This window comes from Ranitomeya imitator, chromosome 4 (genome assembly GCF_032444005.1).
Source record: "Ranitomeya imitator isolate aRanImi1 chromosome 4, aRanImi1.pri, whole genome shotgun sequence".
Taxonomy (NCBI): domain Eukaryota; kingdom Metazoa; phylum Chordata; class Amphibia; order Anura; family Dendrobatidae; genus Ranitomeya; species Ranitomeya imitator.
In genome coordinates this window covers 183,448,662-183,464,244 of record NC_091285.1, presented here as the reverse complement: position 1 = coordinate 183,464,244, position 15,583 = coordinate 183,448,662, and the positions used below count along the sequence as shown (strand labels likewise).

Below are 15,583 nucleotides of genomic sequence, written 5' to 3'. Positions count from 1 at the left end.
GCGAAGAATTGTGGAACATCATGTACATCTGACAAACACTGCACGCCCATGCCGCCAGCTGGCATCCACAAGTCCTAGTACAAATAATATGATTTATTGAGCCCAATAGCGGCATTGTACGGGACTAATCATGCGTATTAATCACGCCCGAAACAGATCTAGACTGTTTGAATAGCACGGATACTGCTCATGGACACAAGTTAGAAAAATCGGATAAGGGTGGTTTTTTCCCCTAAACTAGATACCATTAGTGTTCATGAAGGAGACGTATCATGAAGACACCACAGGCGGCACACAGCACACACCAGATAACTACCGTATTTAAAAAAAATATATATATTCTGTAAATATTCTGTAGCACTGTATAAAAAGATTGGTTTATTTTGTGGGTCTGTGAAAAAAAAAACAATCCCTCTCGGCCCTATTATGCTCGTCGTTAAAAATTGTCACCATGTTAGACTAATATAGTTCAGAAATGTTAGAAATGAATCACATGTCCTTCCGGCAGATATGTTACTGTAGATATACACTCCTGCAAAGTCTCCTTGTTTATCGGAAAAATATACAAGGACATCTATCCTTCCGGATATACACGGCGGGTATGGAGGAAGGACAACGCTACGGTCTTTCATTTAAAACATGAGCCAAAAATTGCTCAAAGCACAACTATTACATTATAAGGGAAATTTATTCAAAATATTGTGCTCCCCACCAGCATCTAAGTCCTGCCTTACACTATAGAGGGTTTTAGGTTGGTTTCCACAAATGATCATAATGTTCAACTGTGGAATTAATGGGGACGGACGTCACCATTAGGCCTCTTTCACACTTCAGTCTTTCGGCGTCAGTCAAAAACCGCCATTTTCGTGAAATGGCGGATCCGCCATTTTTTTTTGGCGGATCCGCTATTTTCCCATTGACTTGCATTAGAGACGGATTGTGGCGGATGGCCATCCGTTCCATCCGCCATGCGACGGATCCGTCGATATTTGGCGGACGTTGTCTAGACATTGACGGACTTTGTAACGTTTTTTGGCGCCGCCGAAAAGGCGGACCGCGGCGGATCCGTTGTGTCCGCCTTTTTTTAGAATGGGCGCCTATGGGCGACGGATCCGTCGCGATCCGCTTTTTGGCGGATCCGTCGCCTCAATCCGCTTTTTTTGATTGAGCATGCTCCAAAAAGTGGATACTTTGCCCAGACAACCCAAAAACTATATAAAGAGGACAGGTCATTCCCAAATGTACCAGCCAGCAAGACAGACCCTTCAATGCAAGAGAGACCCAGCCAGACCCTGCCAGCAAGACCTTGCCAGCCAGCCAGAGAGGCCCTGCCAGCTAGCCAGAGAGGCCCTGCCAGCCAGAGAGGCCCTGCCAGCCAGAGACACACTGCCAGACCCTGCAAGCAAGACCTTGCCAGCCAGGCCCTGCCAGCCAGCCAGAGAGGCCCTGCCAGCCAGCCAGAGAGGCCCTGCCAGCCAGCCAGAGAGGCCGTGCCAGCCAGACCCTGCCTGAGACAGCCATGTGAGTACTGACATCCAGCGTGCATGTGTGTGTGTGTGTGTGGTGTGTGTGTGTGTGTGTGTGTGTGTGTGCATTTGTGTATGACGTACTGAGTACAGCAAGAGCTTTTAAAACCTGAATCCAACCTGAGGCCTGCCGTCGTCCTGCAACAGCCAGTGCCCTGCTACAGTCCAGATCCACCCCGAGGCCTGCCACTGTGAATATATCAAGCTCCAGCTGGAGGACTGATGGCCGTGTGTGTGTGTATTTTTGTACTGCTGTGTGCTTTTGTATGTATGTGTTCATGTGCCTGCACCTTATTATGCCTTCGTCAATATTACGCCTGTTCATGTGTTATGCTTGCGTTATGACTCTGCTTGCAGGTATGTTTGTGTGCATCTTGTTGGTTGCATGTGCATTTGTCAATGCCATATTGGTTAATGTTGATTTTTGATGTATTTACTAAAGGTACCGTCACACGCTGCAGCGATACCGACAACGATCCGGATCGCTGCAGCGTCGCTGTTTGGTTGCTGGAGAGCTGTCACACAGACAGCTCTCCAGCGACCAACGATGCCGGTAACCAGAGTAAACATCGGGTTACTAACTGCAGAGCCGCGCTTAGTAACCCGATGTTTACCAGTTTAAAAGTAAAAAAAAAAAGGTAAATTCCGCTGTCTGTCCCCGTGCTGTGCTTCTCTGCATTGTGAGCGCCAGCCAGCCGTAAAGCAGAGTACAGTGGTGACGTCACCACTCTGCTTTCCGGCCGCTGTGCTTACACAGGGCAGAGAAGCAGAGTGCCGAGGGACAGACAGAAGGTGGCTGTGTGTGCGTGCGTGCGTGCGTGCGTGCGTGCGTGTGCCTGCCTGCCCTGTTTATATGTTTTTCATACTACGCTGGTATTTTGAATAGCTGTGGTGTAAAATGTGTTTTGTGTGTGTGTATAAATGATGTGTGATGTGTTCTGCATCTTTGTTGTTTTCCATAATGTACTTGTATTTCAAATAAAGAGCAGTGTAGCTCCTACTGTACCCTAAAAAAAAGAAAATTTAAAAAAATATAGTAATAAAAATTTCACAAAACTGTCAGTAGTCTCATTTCAAGATAAATGTAATATTGGGTAAACATGCAGTAAAGGTTATATATACAAATGTGTAATGCAAATCTTTGCTATAGAATATGTTATCTGGTTTTAGAAAATACAAACTGTAGGGTAATCATAATTAACAATTTTGGGGATTGGTATTTTAATTTCGAATGAGGAACATTTTTTATAAGGTTAAACTTTGTTTAGGTGGGTTTTACCAGCATGTGCATTGCGCATATCAAGTTCTAAGTAGTTTTGGTGTTGTTTTAAAGGGATTTTTTGGGGGTTTTTTTTGTGGGGAAACAGGAGGTAGAGGGTTTGGCAGCTTGTGCATCAAGTTTGACGGTAGAATTTTTTTTTTCTTTTGTGGTGGGGGAAATCAAAAATAAGTTGGCACTGTAGGTACTGTAGTAGGTACTGACCCAAGACGTACACAAGCAGGCTCCCCATTTTTTTTTAAAAGTTGTAAGTGTAAAGTCCCTACAGCTGCATCTATCCTTTTGTATAGTAGCTTAGAACTCTCTTTATGCTTGCAGATTCTAGGGACCAAGAGGACCCAAGCAAGGGACCGACCGACCCAAGCTATACGCAAGCCCCAAGTTTTGGAAACAGATGTAAGTGTAAAGTCCTGAAAGATGCATCTATCTATCTATCCTTTTGTATAGTAGCTTAGAACTCCCTTTATGCTTACAGATTCTAGGGACCAAGAGGACCCAAGCAAGGGACCGACCAACCCAAGATAGACACAAGATCATAATGTCTTCTTCTGAGAGCCCCCCAGCACATCATCAGCAAACTGAGGTGTTAATTTTTTTTCTTCATAAATTTTTTATTTTGGTGCAACAATGGCAATTGTATTTTAAGCCTTTATGTGTTTATTCTGTATTCACAGGAATATGAAGCAGAGGGGCTAACAGAAGGAGACGGACAGGGTGGAGAAATACAAGGAGTGGGAGCGCATAGTGTAAGTTTTGAACAGACCGATCCTCACATACAATGCACTACACCCAACACAAACATTCAGCACAGCACACAATACATATGCCTCGATCAAAGAACATTATTAATTTTATTTTTTTTTTTAAATTAGTCTTCACAATCCGGGGCTCGACGTAGAGTTCCTCAAAGCACCTCCCATAGTCGTCGGAATGATAATCGCGGCGGTCGCCGAAGAGTAAGTTCCTTTTTGGTTTGGTGTTTAGTAAAATGTAAAATTCATGTGTTGTAATCTTTCCCTTTTTATTCTTATCTTTTTGTTAGGCTTCACAGCGTGCTCCCGAAAAAGATGATGAAGAGGAGGGCATCGATGTGAACACCCTCATCGAAGCAGTACAAAGTCGGGAGCCGCTGTGGAACATGTCGGACCGCCGCCATGCTGACCAGTTAATCACCCGACGGCTATGGGAGGAAGTGTGCAGTGCTGTTATGGATAACTGGGAGGAACTCGATGCTGGGGCCCAGGATCTAGCGCGTAAGTATTCACACTTCATAACCTTATGTTAGGCATGATTTAATGTGGTGTATAGTAACCAATTTTTGCTTTCTCTTTCCAGGTAACAGGATTATCGTGCGGTGGCGGTCACTCAGGGATCGCTTCAAGAGGGAGTTTAATAAGGAGATGCAGGCCCCGAGTGGATCTAGAGGACGCAGGAGCAGATACAAACATGCCAGAGCCCTGTCGTTCCTCCGGTCGACGCTGCTGAGCAGAAGGTAAATATTCAACACCACATATTTTCAGTCAAACTGTAAAAATGTGTAACCTTCAATTTTTTTTGCAGCAAGGGCAATTGTAATATCCAGATACTAATTTTTTTTTTCTTCTTTAACAGCACTTTCTGCAGCACTCGGGAGCCTGCATCAGAGTTGCACCCCTTTGGAGCGATCCCTCAAGAGTCCGCCACCGGGGACCACGTCGACCCCTCTGTTTCTGCACCTTCCCTTTCGTTTGATCCCTCAGCCTCATCCACCAGCGCTGGAGCAGCAGGGCGGACTTCGTCACTTGAAGCTGCAGGTGATGAGTTAGAGTTCCCTTTACCCCACCCCTCTGCCACTGCCGCAACATCTAGACCAACTTTGTGGTCAGGACGGCAGCGCCAGAGAGGTCAGGAAAGGAGCTATGCGCCTGACTTTTTGCAGCTGAATGCATCCTTTCACAGTGCCATCAAGCTTTTGAGTGAGCAAACGTCTGCTGGGTACAATATGCTTTACAAAAGCATACTTGAACTCAGCAGTCGTCTTGATAGGATGCAATCAGATGCAAATCAGTCACCAAGGCACTGTTTTTTTCAGTCGGTCCTCAGGCACATGGAAAATCTAACTCCTGACCTGCAGATGCATGTGATGCAAGGCTGCCACACTGCTCTAGCGCAGGCGATGTCCCATGCCCCTCCACCTACCCTTCATGTGTCAACACCTTTCCCCTCTCAATCCACCGTCTATCCTCCCGTCCGTCCTCCTCCTGTCCGTCCTCCTCCCGTCCATTCTACTCCTTCGTCATTTGTTCCTTCCCCCCTTAGTCTTTCCCAGTTTTTACCGTCCCCCTTCCATTCTTCCCCTTTAACTTCTCCGTTCCCAATCCCACCAACACCTTCATACCTCCCACACACCACATCTGCACCTCAACTCTCTACACAACCTCATGTTTTCACCACCCATTCTACTTCTGTTCCTCCCCGTGATGTCCTGTCCCCCACTCTCGACGTGGTCCGCCCTGTCAGCCCCTCCGCTACTATCTCCACCCCAAACTATGAGAATCTGTAAATAAATAAACAGTTTTTTGGTTTAAAAACAATTTTATTGTCTTTCTCTTTTTTTTTTTGTAAAGTTTTTAAATCACCAAGGTTATGGCAATAGTAACAATAACAGTGTTTAAAGGGTACCGTTGCAAAACATACAATGCTGCATTAAAGTACAAAGATTTTGTAAGCAAACAAAAAATGGTATTTTTACAAGTGTAAAAAGAAAAAAATTTTTACACCATTTCATACTGCCAGTCAACTGATCCTGCAGGAGACATGAAGTAGTCTGCAAAACTGTCCCGCATTCTGGAGACTGCTACTGGACTGCGAAAAGTGGGGTTTTGGTAATCCCGTAAGGTGCTTTCTGAAACATTATCCTCCAGGGAAACTTGTTCTTTTGATAAAACAAAATTGTGCAGGACAACGCACGCTTTGACCACATCATCGACAGTTTCAGTCTGCAGTTTAATTGCAGTTAGCAGGACTCTCCATGGCAGTTAAGATGCCAAAAGCACATTCCACTACTCTTCGTGCTCTGGTTAAGCGGTAATTGTAAATTTTTTTCCTCTGGGTCAGTCCACTACTTCCAAAGGGTTTCAGCAAGTGTGGGGAAAGCTGGAAGGCATCATCTCCAACACAAACAAATGGTAATGGTGGACTAGTGGTTCCAGGGAGAGGTCTAGGGGGCGGAAAATCAAATGTCTCTCCATATAAACGGCGCCCCATTGGTGAATTTTTAAAGATTTGTGAATCATTTGCGCGTCCATACGCACCGATATCAACAGGGATGAACTTGCATTGTGCATCGGCTATGGCCATCAACACAATAGAGAAGTACTTCTTATAGTTATAAAACTGTGATCCAGAGCCTGAAGGTTTGACAATCCGTATGTGCTTTCCATCAACTGCTCCAACACAATTTGGAAACTGGCAAATTTGATGAAAATTTTGGGCGATCTCCAGCCACCTCTCCTGTGATGGCTCTGGGATGTATTCCACTTGTAGGCACTCCCACAATGCCCGGCAGGTATCTCTGATGATCCCCGAGATGGTGGATATCCCAAGCCGAAATTGAAAATGGAGGGATGAGAACGACTCTCCAGTTGCAAGGAATCTGTTAACAAAACGAAAAGACAATAATTAATAAAAAAATTCAAAAAAACAACATTACAGTTATAAGTCTGATGAATGAGAATCATTTAAAAAAAAAAAATTGCTTACCGAATAGTCACCATGAGACGCTCTGCTGGTGATATTGAGAATCGCATCTGGGTGTCTCGTCTACGTATACAGTCTTCCACATAGCCCAATAAAAACTCGAAATTTTCAGCTCTCATCCTCACATAATTGAAGAACTTTTGAGGGTTTTCCCTTAGTTCCATGTAAAGCGTGGAATAAACACCACGGGTCATACGTTGTGCTGTGATGGGATGGATCCACAGCCTTCTCTTCCGCCGCTGCCGTAGGATGCGCAGTCTTTGTTCCTCCCTCTCTCGAACGCTGACTGCCAACTGATTTGCCTCAAAAGTAAAATCCGCATAGATCTTTGCAATGTTCGCCAGGACTCCTTCCATTTCTGCCACTTTCTCCACAACCTTTCAAAGATGTGGTGTAAATACACGCTATATATAGTTTTGCAGTAGTATCCAGTAGCCAATCACATTGAAATCCTCCCCTTTTAAAAAACGGATCCGTCAAAAAACGGTTACAACGGATGTAAAAACGGTCGCAACGGTTCTAACGGATCCGTTTTTTAAACGGATCGGGGCAGCTGATCCGTCAAAAAAACGGATCCGTTAGAACCGTTTTTCCACCAAATTTGACGGATCCGTCGATCCGCCACGATGTCGGACCTAACTGACGCCACACAACTGAAGTGTGAAAGAACTCTTAGGTGTTTGTTCACCCTAGACCTCTGGGCGTGCACCCCATGGATCGATACAACCCGAATACAAACGTCGATAAACGCCTACATTAACAAATCCCCTTGTACGTTAAAACAGATGGGTCCACTTGGGGGTACACCAATACTCATCAGGGGGGCTTGGTAAATATTTACACTCCCAGGGTAGCATGATAAAAGGAAGGCAACTCTATATTTACTGCAGTCAGTATAGAATTACATCTAAGACTTCTGAAGAATGTCTAGGGTCAGTTATAAAAAGAGCAGTCACAATGCGAAAGAGGAGGGAACAGAGAGACATAAAGCAGTAAAACGCTGTTACATAATACCCGTGTTACCAACGATACTCCTAAGTTATTGATACATATATTTTCTCAGTCATATTTATACCTTCTTATTTGATGCTGGATTAGGGCCCGAAATAGATACCTCCGTATTGTCTGCACCCCATTATGTTTGTATAAGAAAACAGTTCATGAGTTAGAGACGCAGTAAGGTAAAAATAACAGATCTAGAGGCTTCAGCTAGGACTTCTAGACAAGCAATAAAATTTAAGCAAATCTGCAGGGGACAAAGCATCTACAGTCTTATGGAAAGCGGAGAAAACAATCAATCAACAGAAAGGAGGAGGAAAGCTCATGGAAAAGAAGCATGTGCACTTCAGAAGCTGGCCTGGTAAATTAAAGTAAGTCATGACTGCAGAACTCTAGAAAAACACAACCTACTTCCAACCTATATTACAGAGAGAGACAATCTTGCATTAGACACATTTTGAAACTTGGGCTTTGAAAATGAATGAAAGTGAAGATTGCAATATAATGGTTACTTTAGATAATGAAATTGCACTAACAAGTAAAAATCATTTATTTGATGCCAAAAAGGTGTCAATAGCCTATAAAAGGTCATATAGACATTGCCTTGACTAGGGCAGATACATCCAGTAGGTGGCACTAGATAGACAGGTTTTCTTCCTTTATTTGCAAATTACAACACTGCGACCAGGATCTAATCTACCAAATGTAACATTCATAAAATGCCTTGAAGAAAATGTTTTACAGCTACTGGTGACAAAGTTCAGGCACTGCAGCAAATGTTACAAATCCTTTCCAGCACAGAGCTAATTCCAATTACGTTACCAAAGCTTGTTTAAGAGGATTCTGAAAGTCTCTGCAAAGTTCAAAATCATTCTGCGTTCTCAGACTACGCTCGCTGCCTTTCAGCCTTAAAAAGAACACATTTGCTCAAATGTCAAGGAGTTCATTGTGAAACATTGGTTTGTAGTTTACAAGTCTTCTGTCTTCCGAGAAATATCCAACACTTCCAGAGAGTCTGATTAAAACGTGCAGACATAACGAAAGAGAATAGTAATCTAGTGTCAATAGCATATCAAGAGTTCCATACAGGCTCAGAGCTATGACGAGTAAGGCGGCATCCAAGGTAGTTGCTTCTTGATAAAGTTGCTACCATCTTCTAAACATGCTTGTTGGCTCTTCACGCATGTGTTGTGACAGTGATGCTGCGGCGCCGGAGAGATGATCAGCCGGCGCGCTCCATGTATCCGGGTTCCCTCTGCAGCTTATTCGGTAAGCTTGCTGAATAAGGAGGGAGCCGAACATATTTGCTCATCTCTAGTCATAAGTCACTGCAAAAGTCCCTGGTAGGGTGAGGAGGTAACAACTGGGTCAAGAGCACAGCAAAGAAGAGAGAAGAATTTACTGGGTAGAAAGGCAAAATGAGCAATTGTAAGTACACAGTGCTATATAATATGATGACTGCCATATATTAGGAGGATAAAAACTTTGATGGGAAGAGTGCTGATTTAAGCAAATATTGTGACTTTTTTTACAGGAAAAATGTCAATCTTACATGTAGGAAGGGAGCCCAATGGCAGGTGTTTGGGGGATGGGTGAAAGCCTCAAACATGCCTGTATCAGGGTCCTTTGTCACTAAAAGGCCACTGATGCACCTTTAGAGCTTCAGTATCTTCCGTCTAATGAGTGTTCTGTTGATCACAAGTCTACAATGTTGGATTTTTGTTTCTTTTTCGGCCACTGAATTATCAACAGATTTGTGGGGGTCTAACTCCTGGCACCCAATGATTCAGCTACATGAAAGAGCTGTGCTATTCCCTCTAGCTTTACACCCCCTTGCTGTTTTACCTTTCACAGATATATACATTTTGTAGCGGATGTGCCTAGTAGAGTTGAGCGACCTTGACCTTTTTAGAGTCGAGCCGGGTTTTGCGAAACCCGACTATGTCCAAAGTCGGGTCGAGTGAAATCGGCCGATTATGACGTAAAGTCGGGATCGACCGAAACACGAAACCCAATGCAAGTCAATGGGGCAGCATAGTCGGCAGTGAGTGGGGGCCAGGAAAACACCTAGAGTGCCCATTTTAATGTCAAAACCATCCATTCTTCTTAATGAAGCTTGTCAAGCGTAATTTACCTTATAATAATTGGAAGGCATTTGAAATTGGGGGTCATTTGGCTAAAGTTGTGGGGGGTAGGGCTGGTTCAAGTAATTAGTGGGCCCAGGAAATCTGGACCACGTCACGGCAGTGGAGCAGGGAGAGGTAAGTATTTCAACTTTGCAAGTGCTGTGAACCTGAGCAAGCAGGGGGGGCCCACTCGTTGGCATTGGCACTGGCACAGGGCCCCTCAAAGTACAGCGGTGTGTTTGCACGGCGGGGGCGCCTCCCACCGGCAGCAACACTTTTGCGTACTATGAGAGGCCCTGTGCCAGTGACGTCGCCAACTAGTATTCCTCCCCCCACCTGATGAAGGAACCTGCACTTTCATCTGCACCTTCCTCTTTGTCCCCGTGTAAGGTGGTATGGTATGCGGGAAGAGCAACCTGACTTTCAGCAGGGTCACAATGTTGTTGTGTAGCGTGCACGGGGAATGTTGCGTTATGGGTCAATGTACCAGCAGACTCATCTATCACTGGCTGGGCAATGGGCACGATGAAGTGGAAACACAGATATAGGCCCAAAGAAGAAAGTGGGCTAAATGCAGTTCAAAATTGGTAACACAGGAATAACCAGGGGGCATTGCAGTGGAGGACAACTGGAATGAGAGGCTGACACAGAGAGTAGGGCCAAATCAGTAAGTAGTCGAAATGCAGTTCAAAATTGGCAACCGTAGTAAACAGGCGGCACAGCTTTGTTCAGTGGAGGAGAACAGCAAGGAGTGGCAGACACCGATAGTAGGCCCCAAACCAACTAGTACGCCAAATGCAGTTGTTCCATTTAACCACAATTTAATGAGAGCCTGAAGATAGAAGCTCAGGAAAGGCAACCTGGGGAACACCTTGGAGTGTAACACACCATCTCTCTCCACCCCATACCCATTTTGTATGGCCTAATGCAGTGTACTTTTCTACAACTACTAAACGAGAGTCGGAAGACCAAAGCAATGGCAAGGAAACCTGGGGAACACCTTAGAGTGTAACACACCCTCTCTCTACACCCCATACCCAATTTGAAGGTCTAATGCAGTGTAGTTTCCAAGAACTACTAAACGAGAGCCGGAAGATCGAAGCTCAGGAAAGGCAACCTGGGGAACACCTTGGAGTGTAACACACCCTCTCGCTACACCCCATACCCAATTTGAAGGCCTAATGCAGCGTAGTTTCCAACAACTACTAAACGAGAGCCGGAAGATCGAAGCTCAGGAAAGGCAACCTGGGGAACACCTTGGAGTGTAACAAACCCTCTCTCTACACCCCATACCCAATTTGTAGGCCTAATGCAGCGTAGTTTCCGACAACTACTAAACGAGAGCCGGAATATCGAAGCTCAGGAAAGGCAACCTGGGGAACACCTTGGAGTGTAACACACCCTCTCTCTACACCCCATACCCAATTTGTAGGCCTAATGCAGCGTAGTTTCCGATAACTACTAAACGAGAGCCGGAATATCGAAGCTCAGGAAAGGCAACCTGGGGAACACCTTGGAGTGTAACACACCCTCTCTCTACACCCCATACCCAATTTGAAGGCCTAATGCAGTGTAGTTTCCAAGAACTACTAAACGAGAGCCGGAAGATCGAAGCTCAGGAAAGGCAACCTGGGGAACACCTTGGAGTGGAACACACCATCTCTCTACACCCCATACCCAATTTGAAGGCCTAATGCAGCGTAGTATCCAACAACTACTAAACGAGAGCCGGTAGATCGAAGCTCAGGAAAGGCAACCTGGGGAACACCTTGGAGTGTAACACAACGTCTCTCTACACCACGGAAGGGATGATTCTTAGGAAGGAAGGCTGTTGGAAATAAGCATTGCGCGTCCGAGGGTGATTAGATTCTTATTAGGTATATACTCACCCTCGGACGCGCCCTGCTTCTTTATTTGGAATGAATGTTTATTTGCAATGTGGTGTTGACTTTCTCTATTATTTTGGTAATTAATGATTTTATTATTTTCATTATTTTGCATCTTCTCGGCAATAATATAAAGAAGACGCGACAGGACAACACTCGGTGGATGCCATATGTGTGTTTTCAATTTAAAAAACCTTTCAGTTAACTACTTGCAGGAGAAAGTAATTGTAGCTGGTGGCCATTTTTAGTACTGTACCAGATTTTAGCTGTTTGTTTGTTTTTAATGTCAAAATGTCTGCATTTGATATCTCACCAGTATTTTCTTTTTTATAAGCAAAATCCTTTTTTTTTTATTTTATGATGTTGGTTCAAGGGGTACACGGGCAGCAGTAGACAGGTCAGTGGAGGCCTAGTGGAAGGAGGGACCGCAGACAGGCTTCGAAGCCCTAACATAATAAATTGGGCTGCCTGTAGGCAATTTAAAATTGGTTCCAGGGGAACACGGGCAGCAGTAGACAGGTCAGTGGAGGCCTAGAGGAAGGAGGGACCGCAGATGCGCCAATGTTTCCCCCATACCAAATTTGTAGGCCTAATGCAGTGTAGTTTCCAACAACTACTAAACGAGAGCCGGAATTTCGAAGCTCAGGAAAGGCAACCTGGGGAACACCTTGGAGTGTAACACACCCTCTCTCTACACCCCATACCCAATTTGAAGGCCTAATGCAGTGTAGTTTCCAACAACTACTAAACGAGAGCCGGAATATCGAAGCTCAGGAAAGGCAACCTGGGGAACACCTTGGAGTGTAACACACCCTCTCTCTACACCCCATACCCAATTTGAAGGCCTAATGCAGTGTAGTTTCCAAGAACTACTAAACGAGAGCCGGAAGATCGAAGCTCAGGAAAGGCAACCTGGGGAACACCTTGGAGTGTAACACAACGTCTCTCTACACGACGGAAGGGCTGATTCTTAGGAAGGAAGGCTGTTGGAAATAAGCATTGCGCGTCCGAGGGTGATTAGATTCTTATTAGGTATATACTCACCCTCGGACGCGCCCTGCTTCTTTATTTGGAATGAATGTTTATTTGCAATGTGGTGTTGACTTTCTCTATTATTTTGGTAATTAATGATTTTATTATTTTCATTATTTTGCATCTTCTCGGCAATAATATAAAGAAGACGCGACAGGACAACACTCGGTGGATGCCATATGTGTGTTTTCAATTTAAAAAAACTTTCAGTTAACTACTTGCAGGAGAAAGTAATTGTAGCTGGTGGCCATTTTTAGTACTGTACCAGATTTTAGTTGTGTGTTTGTTTTTAATGTTAAAATGTCTGCATTTGATATCTCACCAGTATTTTCTTTTTTATAAGCAAAATACTTATTTTTATATTTTCTGATGTTGGTTCCAGGGGTACACGGCCAGCAGTGCCCTGGTCAGTGTAGTAGTAGTTGAAAGAATGGACCGCAGACAGGCATCGAAGGCCTAAAATAAAAACACATGGCTGTAGGCAATTTTAAATTGGTTCCAGGGGTACACGGACAGCAGTGGTGTGGTCAGTGGAGGCCTAGTGGAAGGAGTGACCGCAGACAGGCATCGAAGGCCTAAAATAATAACACATGGCTGTAGGCAATTTTAAATTGGTTCCAGGGGTACACGGGCAGCAGTGACCTGGTCAGTGTAGTAGTAGTTGAAAGAATGGACCGCAGACAGGCATCGAAGGCCTAAAATAAAAAAATTGGGCTGGCTGTAGGCAATTTTAAATTGGTTCCAGGGGTACACGGGCAGCAGTGGTGTGGTCAGTGGAGGCCTAGTGGAAGGAGTGACCGCAGACAGGCATCGAAGGCCTAAAATAATAACACATGGCTGTAGGCAATTTTAAATTGGTTCCAGGGGTACACGGACAGCAGTGGTGTGGTCAGTGGAGGCCTAGTGGAAGGAGTGACCGCAGACAGGCATCGAAGGCCTAAAATAATAACACATGGCTGTAGGCAATTTTAAATTGGTTCCAGGGGTACACGGGCAGCAGTGACCTGGTCAGTGTAGTAGTAGTTGAAAGAATGGACCGCAGACAGGCATCGAAGGCCTAAAATAAAAAAATTGGGCTGGCTGTAGGCAATTTTAAATTGGTTCCAGGGGTACACGGACAGCAGTGGTGTGCTCAGTGGAGGCCTAGTGGAAGGAGTGACCGCAGACAGGCATCGAAGGCCTAAAATAATAACACATGGCTGTAGGCAATTTTAAATTGGTTCCAGGGGTACACGGACAGCAGTGGTGTGGTCAGTGGAGGCCTAGTGGAAGGAGTGACCGCAGACAGGCATCGAAGGCCTAAAATAAAAACACATGGCTGTAGGCAATTTTAAATTGGTTCCAGGGGTACACGGACAGCAGTGGTGTGGTCAGTGGAGGCCTAGTGGAAGGAGTGACCGCAGACAGGCATCGAAGGCCTAAAATAATAACACATGGCTGTAGGCAATTTTAAATTGGTTCCAGGGGTACACGGACAGCAGTGGTGTGGTCAGTGGAGGCCTAGTGGAAGGAGTGACCGCAGACAGGCTTCCAAGGCCTAACATAACAAACTTGGGCTGGCTGTAGGCACTTTTAAATTGGTTCCAGGGGTACACGGGCAGCAGTGGTCTGGTCAGTGGAAGTCTAGTGGAAGGAGTGACCGCAGACAGGCTTCCAAGGCCTAACATAACAAACTTGGGCTGGCTGTAGGCACTTTTAAATTGGTTCCAGGGGTACACGGGCAGCAGTGACCTGGTCAGTGTAGTAGTAGTTGAAAGAATGGACCGCAGACAGGCTTCGAAGGCCTAACATAACAAACTTGGGCTGGCTGTAGGCACTTTTAAATTGGTTCCAGGGGTACACGGGCAGCAGTGGTCTGGTCAGTGGAAGTCTAGTGGAAGGAGTGACCGCAGACAGGCTTCCAAGGCCTAACATAACAAACTTGGGCTGGCTGTAGGCACTTTTAAATTGGTTCCAGGGGTACACGGGCAGCAGTGGTCTGGTCAGTGGAAGTCTAGTGGAAGGAGTGACCGCAGACAGGCTTCGAAGGCCTAACATAACAAAATTGGGCTGGCTGTAGGCACTTTAAATTGGTTCCAGGGGTACATGGGCAGCAGTGTATGGTCAGTGGAAGTCTAGTGGAAGGAGTGACGGCAGACAGTCTTCGAAGGCCTAACATAACAAAATTGGGCTGACTGTAGGCACTTTTAAATTGGTTCCAGGGTAACACGGCCAGCAGTGCCCTGGTCAGTGTAGTAGTAGTTGAAAGAATGGACCGCAGACAGGCATCGAAGGCCTAAAATAAAAACACATGGCTGTAGGCAATTTTAAATTGGTTCCAGGGGTACACGGACAGCAGTGGTGTGGTCAGTGGAGGCCTAGTGGAAGGAGTGACCGCAGACAGGCATCGAAGGCCTAAAATAATAACACATGGCTGTAGGCAATTTTAAATTGGTTCCAGGGGTACACGGACAGCAGTGGTGTGGTCAGTGGAGGCCTAGTGGAAGGAGTGACCGCAGACAGGCTTCCAAGGCCTAACATAACAAAATTGGGCTGACTGTAGGCACTTTTAAATTGGTTCCAGGGTAACACGGCCAGCAGTGCCCTGGTCAGTGTAGTAGTAGTTGAAAGAATGGACCGCAGACAGGCATCGAAGGCCTAAAATAAAAACACATGGCTGTAGGCAATTTTAAATTGGTTCCAGGGGTACACGGACAGCAGTGGTGTGGTCAGTGGAGGCCTAGTGGAAGGAGTGACCGCAGACAGGCATCGAAGGCCTAAAATAATAACACATGGCTGTAGGCAATTTTAAATTGGTTCCAGGGGTACACGGACAGCAGTGGTGTGGTCAGTGGAGGCCTAGTGGAAGGAGTGACCGCAGACAGGCTTCCAAGGCCTAACATAACAAAATTGGGCTGACTGTAGGCACTTTTAAATTGGTTCCAGGGTAACACGGCCAGCAGTGCCCTGGTCAGTGTAGTAGTAGTTGAAAGAATGGACCGCAGACAGGCATCGAAG

General features: G+C 45.5%; 1 protein-coding gene and 1 long non-coding RNA gene across 2 annotated transcripts in view; one reads left to right on the top strand and one right to left on the bottom strand.

Annotated features, from left to right (window-relative positions):
- PPARGC1B (PPARG coactivator 1 beta) overlaps nt 1–15,583 on the bottom strand; it is a 118,677-nt gene that overhangs the window by 78,106 nt on the left and 24,988 nt on the right. The window lies entirely within an intron of this gene.
- Nucleotides 2,865–3,544, top strand: LOC138675703 (uncharacterized). Its single transcript, XR_011320706.1, has 3 exons — nt 2,865–3,201; nt 3,281–3,388; nt 3,480–3,544. It is a non-coding gene; the product is annotated as an uncharacterized lncRNA (long non-coding RNA).